This window comes from Thunnus maccoyii, chromosome 12 (genome assembly GCF_910596095.1).
Source record: "Thunnus maccoyii chromosome 12, fThuMac1.1, whole genome shotgun sequence".
In the NCBI taxonomy this organism is placed as follows: Eukaryota; Metazoa; Chordata; class Actinopteri; order Scombriformes; family Scombridae; genus Thunnus; species Thunnus maccoyii.
The window spans coordinates 4,972,605-4,988,869 of NC_056544.1; the positions used below are offsets into that span (position 1 = coordinate 4,972,605).

A 16,265-nucleotide genomic window follows, 5' to 3' on the forward strand; every position below is an offset into this window, starting at 1 on the left:
TCATTCCCTCTTTCTCACATAACTCGCTTCCCTCTCACCCTCTGAATCTATATCCACGGGCATTTTCTGAATCTTCTTTCAGCTTCACAGCAATGGCAGAGCAACATCATTTTCAGATTCCCATTCAGCCTCCTGGCTTCATCTGCCTGCCTCTCTATTGCTATGAAAAAAAAAAATGTAAGAGGAAGGGAAAAAGCTCTGCCGAGGACATTTAATATGCCACCTACATGTTTAAATGGGTTGAACATGAGTGTATGGCTTGAGTCTTTATGCAGTTTAATGTAATGACTAGTTCACTACCCTGCTGATAGGAACAAGTGTGTTTGGCTTTGCAGACAGGGAGTATTAGAGGGTAAAACTGCAGTTTGAGATCAACTGCAGTGAGCTAGTTTGTGTATTATATGTTAAAGCACAGCCTGAAGGCTCTGTGTGAACCTGCAAGGGGTTAATCATTTTAGTATTGCAAAAAGGCAAAGACTGTCTCTTCTATCATGGCAGTCAATAGCTCACAGTAATGTATTTTGACAGATAAGATGAGCTAAACTGAGCATGTATCATTCAGCCAGTGTTGTAGTGGCAGTTGTTAAAGGCTGTTTGTTCAAATGCTTGAAATGACTTAGTTAAGGTTTTTCTGACAAGTGGTCAGGTGCACAGTCCGTGTGACTTCAAAACCAGAAACCACAGTTTGTGCCAGTGTGTCTTATCAACAGTCAACTTTGGTTTCTTCTAACCATGACTGCGATTTTTTTTAGGATACTTTCATACCTAAATTGTTTGGTTCAAAGGAACTCTGGTGCATTTGCCTGTTTAGTTCGGTTGGGTTGGGCTGTTGTGAAAGCTGTCAATCAAAGTGTGGTACGGACTAGTCCACCAGACCAAGACCACCTGAAAAGGTTTGATTGGTTTTTGGTGTGAAGGAATATCAGACCAACCACAGGATTGTGTAATAGTCAATGTGAACTGTCAATGAAGGAATCTTGTTACCTATCTATAGGCAACGTATGTATTTATGATAATCACATGGTAACAAAAAGGAATTGAAACAGACATGTGTGAGCTTGTGTCCTACTATTTTGGCAATTTCTCATTAAAAATCGAGTGAAATATAGTGACCACGCTAACTTTTGAGCACAAACCTTGGTGCGGGCCTAATGAACTTCATGAAAAAACCCTTAATCACAAAAACTTTTTCTAGCTGACAAACTATTAAGTCACCAAGGAAAGTCAGATAGTACACTGGGGAAACAGATATAAATAGCTTTATTACAGTCACAGCAGTTTGAAAAATACAATGATATTTAAGTCTTTGAAATACATTGCACAACCAAGACAAAAATGCTAACTTTAGTTTTTACTGCTGTGCTTCAAATATACTGTAAACTTTTGTACATTTTTTCTCTCAGAAACTAAAGAGGTAGTTCAGGAAGTCACAAAATGTGATTATCAACCATTGTTACACTGTAACAGTATATTTATGCATCTCTAATTCAGTCACATCTTCACTTAGAACACAGAACAAGGGAGTTCATTGGTTTCTGTTTTTTTTTTTTTGTTTGTTTGTTTTTGTTTTTTTTTCCATTAAAACAATAATAAACCAAGCCTCTAACTAAATATTAACCTGATTTATTGTTGCATTAGGATGGAAGTTCAGATTTATTTATTTTTCCTCCGGCTCAGTGACCTGCATTGTGATCAGGTGTGACAGTTGTACTTTAAAAGGCTCACAGAAAGTACTCACAAAACATGACCGTAGATGATGAAAAAGACCATTGTTCATCAGCCAACAGCAGCATCCATCCATCCATCCAACCACTCTCAGGTGTGAATCTGCCCATTGAAAGAAAAAGGTCACAATGCTCCATACACACAGCACAACACACTGCAACAGTCACCACAAGTGTAACAGCTGACAGTTTAAAAAATGTTTTTGTCCAAAGAACATAAACAGCAAAATGCACCGTAAATATAGTTGTGTAGCCCTTTTCATATGGTACCATTATTCTGAACATGCGATTTATGGCCTCTGTCAACTAAAAGGCACATTCTGTTTTCTTTATTTGCTGAGAGTCACTGCTATTAAATATATTTTATTATTATTATCGTCTTACCAATGAGAGAAACACAACAAGTCACAACCCCTCCTCAAAAGAAAAACGACAGCATAAGTCCAAAATTCAATGATCTATAAAAAAAATGATCTATAGTTACGTTTGAGTGACAGACGCCATCTAGTGGCCATAGCAATTATGACCCAGAGAAGTGGCACAAGTTCAGATGAGATCTATATAAAGGTGACAAATTTCCACATTAGAAGGAGTAGGGTGGATGGCAAAACAGTTTTCTTAAAAACTATGACTAAAAATGTTGTGGTGTTTATTGTTGCCACGACAACAGAGGTTGCCATCGCCATCTTGGATTTTTAGAGCCAGAAGTGATGAGAAGTGACCATATTTGGAGAAGAGGGTGGAGTTGACTGTAACGCTAGCTGGTAGCTTGGTTAGCACAGTGCATTTACAGACTCTGGTTAACTGTGATAATGCTAATGCTAATTTTCACTAGCGAAAAACAGGCTTAAGACCTTTAAAACAAAATGTACTTAACAGAAAAACTGAACATCTGACTCCTTAGAGGGTCTTTTAGTACAACCAAAGCACCGCTAGATGCAGCATATTAGAAAACGCTCCTATGGGCCATTCTGGAGTACATGGTACAATTGACCTATGTGGTTAGTTAATAATGGAGATGTGTTGACTAATCATCTGATTTAATTTAGCAACATTAAATTCTGAAATGAAATTGATTAAAAAACAGTGATTCATTAAAACAAGTAGTCTTCAAATAAAAGTAATGGGAAATAAAGCACTAACCCTGCAATATATGGTCAGGTAACATAAACCTAAAAAGTGATGATGGATGATGAAATGATCTGTTACGAAGCAGCAGCCAAAATCTGGGCCATCTGCCTGCAGGTGTTCAGCTTAGATGGCCTGGCTCCAGGGGAAAACCAGTTTACCACAAAAACTAATTTACAATCCCAGTATCATAGTTCCTTATTTTCTAACAGATGTGCCTCCAAACCAAACTGAACAACATGAACGGCACAGAGCAGTGGATCAGGTCCACCTGATTTTTGGATAATTGCTGTCTATCTGCTGAATTGTTGCATGCAGCAGGTGAGAACATGCAGTACTTTTATTCGTTCATATAACTGTCGCCTCAATAACAATAATTTCAATGCATTTTGTGGTGAGTTTTAATATCCTTGAATCTTCTATTACAAAATGTAAGCATGCATACAGTATGTGTGTGGGTGTCTACATTACTTTAATAGAAAATGCTAGCAATCTCTCATACATGTAATAATAATAATAACATAATAACTGCACATGCACAAAAGTACAAGTCTGAACTTGAAGTCTGAGCTACAGTGTATGGTCTGTCTTTGAACACTGTTCGCATCTCCTGTAATACATCCATGCCTGGGCCCTGTCACAGATTAGCTGTCTATTTTAGAATGCTATATCTGTATGTCCATTCAATCCCATGATATTCCCGTGCTTTTTAAGCTGATAGGCAAATATCTTTGGAAAGGATGTTGAATATTTCAGGTGGCCCTCAGCAAAGTGGGAGAATTATTCCACTGGACAGTCATTTCCCGAGGAGATGGGCATCAGCAATATACCCTGGCTCATCAGGGAGCGTTTTTAGCGCAGGACTGCTGACACAGCTTCCGCCAGAAATAGCTCATGACTTGCAATTTAGCCACGGACAAGACCGGAGATCATTTTAGAATAACACGATGTGACTCTCCCTCAGATTTTTGAGAGATACAAACCTGTACATCCTGATGACACTTTGTGATATTTGGCTACACAGATAAACTCGACTTGAATTTTGATGCTGTCACCTTACTTTTCTATTTACAAGGTGTTTCCTTCGCTGACATGACTCCTGTGGGACATTTCAGGTGGGTGGCGCTGTATTTGACAGGGACAGCAAATTAGGAAAAAGACTACTATCTGCATGGAGAGGGCAGACGGGTGTTAAAAATAACAGCAATAAAACCAGATATGATTGGTTATGCAGTATGCTCATGGCAGCACCAGACAACTGTCTGGGCTCACAGTGTCATATTGAAGCCTTCATAACAGTTTGTGCTTGGTTCTCTGTTAATTTGTCATGGTGTTTAGTGTTAAGCTGAGCGTGTCACCGCTGTCATATCTTATTAATAATAGTGTGTTACAGTGTTGGGGGGATAGGAATTTAAATGTGTGGTATATTTTTTTTTATTGCATCTAATCATGTCATGTCTCATATGCACTTGTATTTATTCTCAATATTCATTCGTTTATTCAGATTGCCCTATTTATATGATAAGGAAGTTTTGCTTATTTTTTCTCTTATTTTTCCGTTTTTCCATAAAATAGGAAGCAAGCCAGTATCTTTACTCTGCTTTACATGCCCATATTACAGTGTACATGCTACAGCAGGAAGGTCTAACCGAATAGGATGTTGGACTGGAAAAAAAAAAAAAAAAAAACACACACACAAAAGAGATCCGGAGAGTGTTTGTTCAGCCCGTCACATCTACTCAGGGTGGTGCTCAAAACTAGAGGTCCCCTGTTATCCATCCGTCCTATATTACAAGAGCAGCTGCCACTGTACCCTATCCTTCCCAAGCGCCCTCTGTGACAGCTAACTCCCAGCTATTTGGCTTTCTTTTGCTTCAGGCAACACGGTTCTGACACAGAGCTTACTTGTTTGGAGTTATGAGGTGTCAGGCTGGACAACTTCATTGCAAGTGTAAAAGGGGGAGATTTTTTTTGTTTTCTTTGGAATGTGTAGGTGGGAGCAACACATCATTTGTTCACAGCATTTTCTGAAATGTCTTCAATGAATAGTGAATCAAACACCAAGTAAACACCATCTATTTAGCAGAAAGGGTTCAGACAGTGACGTTCTAAATTTAAAGCATATTCATAGGTGTAGTTTATGTTATATGTCATAGACAGGTGGACCACCCCTCAGTCATGAAGCTCTTGTTTCATAGATGTGATGTCATAGATGATTGACAGGAACTAATGCTGTCACCAGTTGCCTTTTTGCCAAACATTTCATAAGCTTTTTATATTCAAATCTCATGTAAATCAAATCAAACTGTAAGCCAAGGTCATGACTATATTGCCACTTGCCTGTAAGCAAGAGAAAATTCCATTGCCAAAAATAAGTAGACATCAAAAATACATCAACAGGAAAAATACAATACGTGAAACACAAGACCAGCAATGCTCTCAAGGTGCCAATTAATGTATTGATTATCTTTGTACTATTTTAATATCATGCATCTACTTGAGCGTATACAGTTGTGCAGGAGGGTATGGGGAAAGCACTGAGGTTGTTGTCGCAGTATGTAACATTAGTCATATTGATTATGGTTGGAAGAAAAAAAGGTTTGTGGCTTTGAGCTTATATATCATCCCTTGTGTGCTTGCGGTGCACTGCTGCACAGTATGTCAAGTGTTTTAGTCTCTGTAGACTCAAACGTTTAGGAAACAAGAAATGTTAGAAATGCATCAAGCGTGTGTGTTTGTGTTTTAATAAGCTGCTCAACCCTGAGAAACAGCCTTTGTTTTTGCAATGATTAAAAGAGATCAGTCTGACAATCAAAGTCATCAACGGAGTGCACTAACTTTTTGAGTGCTTGTTGAAGCTGAACTTCGTATGCTGAGTCACTGGTGTCACTTAACCCTTTAAACACTGCTTGTATAGGCTTAGTTTTGTACCATACTGAATGTGAACTTACTGCCAAACTGAAGACAGCCAGAAACAGTGCTAAGAAATATTGCTAAGAAGATAAATTAACTAACTATAGAGTCAGTAACTACAAATCTTTGAGCTGAACAGAATGAAATTATTAAAATGGGCAAACTGATTCATAGTCCCATAGGACCTTAATATGCCAAATCACTGTTGCAAATCACTGTTTAAAATAATGATGTTTTATGGTGTGACAATGCTGTGGTTAAGCTCTGATTAGGTTTGGGCACAAAAACCACTTGGTTAGGTTTAGGGAAAGATCATGGTTTGGGTTAAAATGATCACTTTAAATGTGGTTAGTACTTCCTAAAAGTTAGGCTACCTTCATCGTCATGGCAACTGTAAAAACCACGTTACTTTTTTTTTTTTTTGAAAACATGACACTCACAGTTGGAAACAGGAAGCGAGCAGTCATCTCCTGCAACAAAGTCCACTTTCTGCCACTTTTTGCCATCTAACTAACTATCTAAACATCCACCCGATGCACCTCCTCCTAAGAAGGAAGTCATCTTATATTGACATCATCTGAACTGAAAATTACTATGGCTGCTAGATGGCGTAAATGTAGCTACAGGTTGTTTTTGCCTGCCTGAATTTTAGACCTATACTGTCATTTTTCCTGTGAGGACGGGCTGACATTAAAACATGTTGTTTTTAGCTTGTTCTGCTGACCCCTAGTGGCCAAAAAAATGAAGTTATTGCTGCTTTAAATTTAGGGAAAGACTGTGGTTTTGGTTAAAAAGGAAGAAAGAACAGTCAAAGCCCCCCTTCTTGTGCTTCAAGTCAGTGGTGTCTTTTTAATTTATGTGATCAAAATCTCAACTAACCAAATGCTTCAAGTTGCCTAAACAGAACCATAAAAATGTTGATAAGCTTTAGTTTCCAGGAGAAGATACTGAATTCATTAACAATAAACATTTTTGGGATTCATTCAATATGAACACTTTCCATTGGCAGTGTGCAAATTCATCAAAAGTTATTTACAGATACTATTTGCTCATATAAATAATGCTAACTCGTTGAATACTTTTTTTCTTTAGCATACAGTTTGTTAGGAGATCATATGGCACAGACATTCAAAAACATTGCCACTAGATCTCTTCAGAGATTGAAATGACAGGAAATAGATTTTAGCCAGCTTCTGATTATTAAAAAGCTTCACTGTCATACTTTAAATAACGTTAGATGGCTTATTGCAAGAGGTTACTGCTAGTTCTCTCATTATATACTGTGTGAGGTGTCTAGTGTGCCACAATAAATCAGGGTAGTCCAGTGATCACAGATGTTTTTATGCACTAACTCAGTGTTGTGCACTTTTTTTGTCACTTTTTTTCACCTTTTTTGCCAAGAACAATAAATTAGCTTAAACACAGCCAGGGCCAGTGTTGTTTTAATGAACTGGAAGTGTATAGTACATCACAAGGCAACTACAGAATGTGCTGAGGAAGATATCAGACTATCTCTTGTCTCATCTTTGCTCACAGGTTTCAGGCAGTGTTTCTTTGCTTCAAATAATGCAGTGACATATCAGAATACACACAGCTGCAGATTTAAAAGAGGAGCGGCTGTGTGTACTGCAGGTGCATTATAAAGCTGTCTCATCCCTTTCCTTATCTTAAATGCAGTTCTGAAAGGTGTGTTTTACATTTAGCCTCCAGGTGTTATCTTACATCTTTCTGTCTCATCTTAAAGGCAGATGTGTACTCAAAGTTATTGGCGCACACACACACACACACACACACACACACACCCTTCTGAATAGTTAAAACGTGACACACACACACACACACATCTTATACCTGACAGGCAGGGCGTACATAAACCCAGACATGTCTGAATATTTGGACGCCCAGAGTACACCATGGGAAATATGATAGATGTCAGCAGTCACAATGCATGATGGGAAAAGTGATAGATGACTGCAATGACAGCGGCCACGCCTTTTTGGTTTTTGCCTGAGAACGGCAAAAAAAAAAAGCACAGTGATGAATGATTTTGCTTTATGGAACCTGATGAAGCCCTGCAGTTGAAATGTTACACAAGGAAAAAAAAAATAGCTTACAGACATTCTTTGTTGTGCATAACAACTATTCATAGAGTAGGAGGCGAATTTAAAAAAACACCTGCTGCTTCTTCTATGTTACCATCTCCACTGACAGGAGAGATAATGTATTCCTGCTCTGTCGTGATGATGAGTATCAATTTTCTGAAATGAGGGAAAATTATTTCTCATTGACTTGGCTAGATTAGATGTCTTAGCAATGTTTCACAAAGTAAGTTCATTTATAAAGCACCTTACAAAAAGCAGAAGGTCACAAAGTACTTCACAAAACATAAAATGCAGACTTAGGAGGAGTAAAAACACCAGGGACTTGCCTCGCTCTGATTATAAGGCATATTCATGGAAAAAAAAAAAACTGATGGACTATTCATCTCTAGCTATAAAATATGAATCCAGCAGAACTTTAGCAAACTTACTATCATGCTGCTCTGGGGAAAGGAATTACAGGATTTTGGGCTGACATCACCTCTTCGACATTAATTTTAGCCCATCATGTAATTCCCTACAAATGTGCTGATAGGACTTAGTTACATCCTGAACACATAGAGGATAGATGGAAAGATCATAAGTGTAAAAGGTAATTGTATATATGTGTTTTTGACTTTTAGCTGCTTTGACAGCTGGGAAGGTTGTTCTTAAAGATGAGTTTGATTGACTATGAAGTCAAATTTGTATTTATATATTCTACAATGTCTGAATGCTGGATGGATCAACAGCTAAATTAAACAGCACAAGAGAGGAGACAACTGTAAACACAACATGTAAGCAGATCAGAGCGAGAGCTGCTGTAAAAATGAAAACTTGTACCTTCTCCACTTGTTTTTTTAATCACAAATTTTTTTTTCTTTAATACAATATGCACAATTACAAGATTACAAGATTATAAGATGGGTGGGCTTGCATGCATGCACTCCATATGGGTTCACAGTCAGATCCAGTGCCGGTCGAGTGTTGGTGTGACATAGTATGAGAGGCGTATGCCTGGGCTTTGATTAATTAAAATAAAACAATGCTATGATTGCTCCATGTAGGATTATTCTCAGAAAAAAAAGAACTTGAATTCAAGGGTGTCCGTTTTCTCATGAACACAACATGAATGCATTAGAGCTGTCTCTTTATCACTCCAACATTGCAGTATAACAGCATATTATTATATAAGAGTTACTAAATATAAGACTGGCACTGTGTGTTTATATCAGTGTATGTGCATATATATATATGTATATACAGTAAGTTTGTTTTCTGCAAACATAACTGCAATACTGTATCAGATGAACTTTCTGCATGTGTGTTGCTGTGTTTTCAGTGTACATGAGCTGCTAATAATATGAAGTCTATACTGTAAATGTATATATATATATATACATTTTTATATACTATATGCATAGACTTTTCTGTTTATTTAGATTCTAAAGATTGAGTTTTAGCTATTATATATTAAATATCATTAACAAAAAGAATAGGGTCCAACAGAATATGACAGCACAGACAGCTCCAGCAACAAAGGAGAAAATACCACCAATGCATGGTGCCTCTTGAGCACAGTGAGTTCACTCATGGCTGCCTGTCTCGCCTCCTGAAGCAGATTCTCATCCGTTCTGGCCAGTCTTTGGTAAACAGGCCATCTTGTGCAATACACATGGCAGAGCCAGCTCCCGGCCAAAACTGACAGATACCAAACAAAAAAAAAAAAAAAAACTGCAGGAAAACAACACGCAAAACAGTAAGTTCTTCCATGTTTGATACTTTCTGTTCGCACTCCCTCTCTTTCCATCTGTTCGGCCTGAACTGACTCCATGAACACACGGTCTCATCGACGGTACTTTGAATGCATACCGTCAACCAATAAGCAACCCTCGAAACAACCCATAAAAGTAAATGTTGCGCACATCCCAATATGCACAACTACATGCTTACACATCACTTCCATCCCTCCCGCTTCCCCCATATCATCTGATTTATTCATGGGGGCAGATTAGGGCTGTAAGGCCAATATAAGCCGGTTGCATCATTGTGCGGGTAAATTGCTGTTACTGGGAGCTGCTTGTTAGATTTACAGCTCCTTAATGGGGTGAAATTGAAGGAGCGATGGTCGGTTTAATTAAGGAAGCTAAAAGAGCTGAAGAGCAGCTTCCAGAGCGCTGATGTGTACATGCAGGCGGCGCAGGGTGGGGGTGAAAGACGATGCATAGATGGGTGGTGTGTGTTTACATGGCTTCACCGTTATTTATTCAGGGAGCTTCTACTGAGCACCTTTCTCCTTTTCCTGCATGGTTTTATCACAGTCATCCAGCACCACTGTTCCCACCTGGGAGCTACCAGGACAGCTACAATCCTCCTGAGTCTCTGCTGGAGAAGGTCTTAAAGGGGAACTCTAACAGACAAACAAAGTCTGCTTACAGGTGTTGATCAGTGCTATGCAGTAGTAATATTGTGCAGTGTGAAAAAGTTGTATAAAGCCTTTTGTGTCTCCGGAGGGATCTCAAGTGACATCACTTCAGTCAGAATCGGTTGTGGTTCTGCTGCATCAATTTTATCTTTTTAAAAAAAATAAATAAAAAAAACAGTTCATTTTGAGCCCTGCAACATTACAGGAGTGCAATACTAAATCAGTGCAGTATTTTTTTGAAGGGTAGTTCTGGTTAAATTACAACCTGGGTAATAAGATGACTTTGTTGTAGCAATGTCACTGTATTTTTTTTTTGTTTGTTTTTTGTTGTGTTTTTGTCTGCAGATCCACAACTTGTAATAAAACAGAATTATCCATGATTTCTGACTTTGATTTACTGACAAAGAACCTTCATCTGACTTTTCATGCATGCGTGAGTTAACAGTAAATAGCGAGAACGTGTGACGACTGGTCACATCAAAGCTAACTTTAAGATGTTAATGGTGCTGAAACGATTGCTTAAAAACAGCTGCGTGATTAACAAAGTAAATGAAAGATGTACGTTTTCTTCTCTGAATATATTAAATGTAACTGTCAATCATTTCTGCACACAATAACTGTTAATTCTATTGCTACAAAAGGAAGCACAAAAGAGGAAAGAAGCATAAGAGGAAAGTAGTAAAAACGCATGAAAATGTTCAGTAACTGGAAATATTATCAGATCAGGCTACAGACATAATAGTTAGATGTATAAATAGGCTTTTTTTTTTGGTAACAGGTGACCCATAAATTTAGAAGCCAAAGGTATGTTGTTTGGAGCAAGCCTATAGATGCCTAATTCATTAATTGTGTGTGTGTTTGCTTGCTGGAGTCTAGTTTTCATCTTCTTGTGTAGCATTAAATCAAAGCTGACGTGTGTGTACGTGTCTGTCTCTCTTTCTCTCAGTGTGTATGTGTGTCTCTATTTTAACCTCTGCATTATATAAATCTCCATGGACCGACTTGCTTTGCTTTTATTTTCCGAGAAGTTTCTGGAGCCATCCTGCTGCAAGTCTTCTGTGAAAAGCAGAGAGTGAAGGCACCCTGAGGAGCTGCTCAGCTGTTCGCTGCGTCCTATTAAAACACTGACACCGCTCGAACAATGAGCTGAGACGTACATCGAGCATATATGATGTGCGCTTCATTAACATTAAAATGACATTTGTCACACACTGGATCCCTTTTTTTTCCGATTTCATGCTCAATGCTCTGTAAACTACTAGATGATTTTTATTGATCTACATTGGCAATCATTAGGAATTGGATCAGAGAAGAAATTGATCTCCACGCAAACAGCTTCCATCCAGTCTAACAACCTCACTAAGTCCTCCTCACATATGCAAAAAAATAGTACTTTTGCCATCCGAAACAAACATTTTTTTGTGTGCTTCATGCAATTGAGTTTTATCTGAATGCGGGGCTTCCAGCTGTGAGTTACAAATTGTACCATATCCCAGTCGAATCACCAGGGTGGCTGTCATTGTCTCCCAGGAGTTGTAGCATTATTCACTGTCTGTGGAGCAGCTCCAGGATTTGTCTGTGGCTGATGTCATCGCTACAGGCTGAGCAGCTTAAAAAAGGGACTGCTTCAAATTCAGAAATTTCACCTGAGCTGTAAAACACTATCTTTTTTTAAACCGATTAAATCCATTAACTCTATCGTTAACTAACATTAACTAAATCTAATGTATCCATGTTTTGGATGTTACTGTTGAAGTTAACATGAGTAATACAGGCAGGGAAACAAAGCAATATTTTCAATTACGATCAACTGAGAAACACACACATTTAAGATTTTTCATGATTGATTCAAAGTCTCCAGTTTAAAATATGAATATATCCTATAATGTCTGCGGTCCAAAACTGAGCTGGCAGCTCTATTATAAATCACTTCCTCCTATGTGTAACTTTTATTACAAGGTTTGATAGGAGAGAGATGTTTTCTATGACCTGGGTAGAAGACAGAAGTAGAAATAAAGCCTCTACACTGAGAAAGGGTTCATGTATTTCATATTAAACAACAACACATAAAGAGTTGTGGTTGCTTAATATATATTTTAGTAACCATATTATGAGCTAATCTTGTATTATATCCTGGTAACATGAAAAGCTGGAGGGAGGGAAGTGCTTAATTCATCAACAAGCTAAGCTAAGCTAAACTAAGCTAGGCAGTTAGCTACATATCAATATTAATCTATTGTCAAACAGGTCTGTCTTTTGAAAGAATCTTGTTTACTGTTGTTTTTTACTATATTTAAAGCTCCTGGCTTTTCTCCTGTGATAGCCTGAATTCAGTTATTCTGAGAGAAATTACAACCTTGAAGTTCTCATCGGGGCAATTATCGCATTTTGAGACAATATGTGTCCTATTTTATTATGGAAGCAGACTAAACATGCACATTTTAGAAGAAGAAGTGCCCCAGAGAGCTTTCAGTATTGTTTTAAACACAAATAATTGACTCTCAAACTGTTTATTCAGCACCAGTATTCATTTACTTACAGAGATAATTTAAATGGAAATTGCAGATTGCAGATAAATGAAAGTTAATACCAGGCCTCTTGAGGACCTTCCCAATGTTTTTGCCCCCAGTAGTTTGTTCCCACAATTCCCCTCACTACAACACTCCTGACTCATAGTTGAGATGACAATACAGACATATATATGTTACTGTACATGAAATGTATACAGCACAAATACACAATCGTAGCATTTATCTATAGAAATAATTCACACATACACATCTGCTTGAATATTTTTTTAAATATGTTTCTGGCTACACAAAGAAGTTTTGCTACCAGAGGACTGCATCCAAAAAGAGACATTCTCTCACAAAAATAAATCATGTTTTGGACACTTCTTCTAATTTTTCAATCAATCTTGAAAAGAGCTTTCATTCAATAGACACAATAACCTCAGGTGCAATCTGCAAGAGAACAGAATGTCCCCAAGAAACAGTGGGAAAAAAATACAATACTAGTTGTTACAAACACCTAAAGAAGAGACAAGTCAACAAAACCATCTTTCCCAACCTGGGAGTGTTTTCTCTCACAGGTCGATGAAAAGCTCGGCGATCCTGATAGAACAAGCCTGTCCTTTTTCTAGTTTCAGTCTTGATTTCAAGAAGAATGCGCGTTTACTTTGTGTGTCTTTGTGAGGTTACAAAAGACACAATTTATTAATCTAACATGCGCCCGGGCTGCTTTAGGACTCAGCACGGCTTCCTGAACACACCTCCTTTATCTTGCCCGGCTTACAGCCCTGAAATTGCAATCAGAGATACACTGACACACCCACAGCGGTAAAAGCTGAGGCACAAACCACTGTACAATAATTTATATTTCATCTCTTATTCATTAACTTACTCAACCTCAGACTTGGAACCTCATCACCTTGGTTTCACACGCTTTATGTGTGGAGTGTATGTATTTTTGTGCATCTGTACGTGTTTGTATGTGTGTGTGTGCGTGTGTGTGTATAAGAAACAAAAGGGCCGGCTCGTGCGCATAGGGAAAACATGAACCCATTAAGGCCTCGGGGCTTATCTATTAGCCGAGAACAATCTCAATGACCTTTGTGTCTTTGCTAATTTCACACAATGGCCTGACCTTTAAGCAAGTCTGTCGCAGACATGCGGCCAGTTAAGGATCTTTGCCGCAACAATGGCGCTTTATCCTGCCCGCAGACGACAAAGAAGGCTGTAATTATCTCCTCTATTATTATTGAGCCTCTTGGACTTTTTTTTTCCCATTCTCCGCTCATGGAAGGTTGATATTAAAATGATTCGTTTTCAACTTATTGTGATTCAAAACTCATGCCTGTTTGTAAATAATCTATATTGAGGTCATTGCTAATGAATAATTATGTTTCAAAGTAAATTTCAGCTGCATTGTGGCGTTGCATTTGTTTTTTGATTTTTATCAGCTTCAAAAGGATCACACTCGAAGGCGAGAGGCCATGGAGAGTTTGCTCCTCAACAATTAGCTTGCATGTAAAAATGTTTGTCCTTCAGTGGTGGAAGAGGCACTCAAAGCCCTTACTTAACTTGAAGCTACAGACGTATTATCAGCAGAAGATACCTACTAGATCTACGTTTAACTATGTTATATACCAGTGGCGGCTGATGACTCAAAAAACTGGGGAGGACAGGAGGAAAACCGAACCATGGAGTCATGTTATTTTACACTAGTTGGCTACTTATCTCTACTTTCTTATGTTATGTTCTTATGTTCAAATGCAGGCTGTGCAGAGACCTTTAGAGGGGCAGCTGCTAAAAGTTAAAAAGGGGCATATGGAACAAGATTTTACAACACCAGACATCAACATAATTTATAGCATGACCTGTTGAATTATTGCAACCCATATTCAAACAGAATGTAACATGGAATCTATAACATGCATAACTGCATCATACTGTATGAAGCTGATAATCTGATACAGGTTCAGATCAGTGCTGAATACTAGAAAGACCGAACACTAAAATCATTTACAGATCTAAAAGTGTAGGTTCACATCAGTAAGTATATATGCATGTATCAAATACATGACTTACACACTCTTATCTATATGCACCACATAAAAAATATAGTCTACAAAGCTGACATGTTAACACTTGTTATTCTAGTTACTTTTAGTATTTAAAAAGTCTTAATTCTAGTTACCGTAAACGTATTACTCATTATACAGCATAGCTTAAAAACGAACAAGACTGATGAAATTGTCACAAAAAGCAGTCGGACCTCCTGCACACTCATTCACTAATCACACAACAACAACAACCACTCAATTAAAAACGGGATCAATTCCAAACGAATCAGACTCTTTCCATGTGAGTCCAGACAGCTCACTGTTACTATTCAAAAGCTTCAGTGTCCAGTAAACTACGTGCAGCACATTATATGATCTCTGCTGCATTCTTGTTAAGGAGGTAAATTCACACAACAGCCACAGAGACATTTAACCATCAGAGATGAAATTAGCGACCAAAGAGACAGAGAGAGAGAAGCTGTATCTGACTCACGTTATCTGACGTCTTCTTTCTTTCATGGAGATGAAGCATCCGTGACATAGCGTCCATTTATGGCTGTTGGTCATCTTGTTTGTTAGTTAACAGAACTTTGTGGCTGCTGGTTAATCAGTCTGATATCATTAGCAACAATGACAAACAAGCTAACTCTCCCGGCTGTTTCATTTAAATTATGTTGTTAGCTTTCTACTGTTATTGAGAGGAGTTCGCTTGAGAGCAGCAGCACGTCGGCCGCAGCACGTCCCTGTAGTCCGGCATTGGATCCAGCTGAGGCAGCGAGGCCCAAGGCTGTGTCAGCGGCGCAAAGCTCCCCATCCGCAACCTGCCACTGCCACGCCCCCCAGTCCAAGCTCATTCTCCCCATTAGCTTAACAACAGTCTTCAACAGTCCTTCACGGCTGCTACTGTTGTGTTGGCTAACGCACCTAGCTATCTACTGCTCGATAAAAAAAAATAAAAATAAAAAAAGCTAAACGTGGATTTGAAAACAGGAAATTTGGACTCTGTTGAAAAGGCCGAAATAAAACATATTTTTTTAGTGATGTGTTTAAAAGTAGTTCGCAATTTGTACGTTGTAATTCATTTTCTAATATGCTACTGTATGAATCTATCGGTCACATGGATGTATTATAAGAGCTGGATACCGGACTAATAATGGCGCCCATTCAGTCCTATAATAACTGCTCGCCTGGCGCATACCATGGATGTATAAAGAGAACTTAGCTGGAAGGCTAGCAGAGGCTAGCTGGCTGTGCTTCTCTCCGGTCATGCTGCGGCTAACGCTCCGCTAGCCTCTCAGCTAACGTTAGCCCCGGCTCTCCATGTGGATCCAACCAGAGCGCCGAGCCCGGGTCTGTTATTCAGGTTAAAGTGGGAAGAAGTAGCGGGTCTGACGGGCAGCTTGAGTGGAGTGGAGCCTGCGGAGTTAACCGGA

The 16,265-nt window shown here is 38.6% G+C and overlaps 1 protein-coding gene across 2 annotated transcripts in view; it reads right to left on the reverse strand.

Moving 5' to 3' along the window:
- The window catches only part of brinp2 (bone morphogenetic protein/retinoic acid inducible neural-specific 2), a 192,411-nt gene extending 176,392 nt beyond the window's left edge, over positions 1 to 16,019 (reverse strand). Inside the window, exons 1-2 of one of the 2 annotated variants that reach the window (XM_042427798.1) lie at positions 15,326 to 16,019; positions 1,739 to 1,827 (exon numbers count right to left, since the gene is read on the reverse strand). The gene's annotated coding sequence lies outside the window, so the exon portion shown is untranslated. The remainder of the gene's footprint in view (positions 1 to 1,738; positions 1,828 to 15,325) is intronic. The other variant, XM_042427797.1, reaches the window with a different exon arrangement.
- Positions 16,020 to 16,265: the final 246 nt, after the last annotated feature.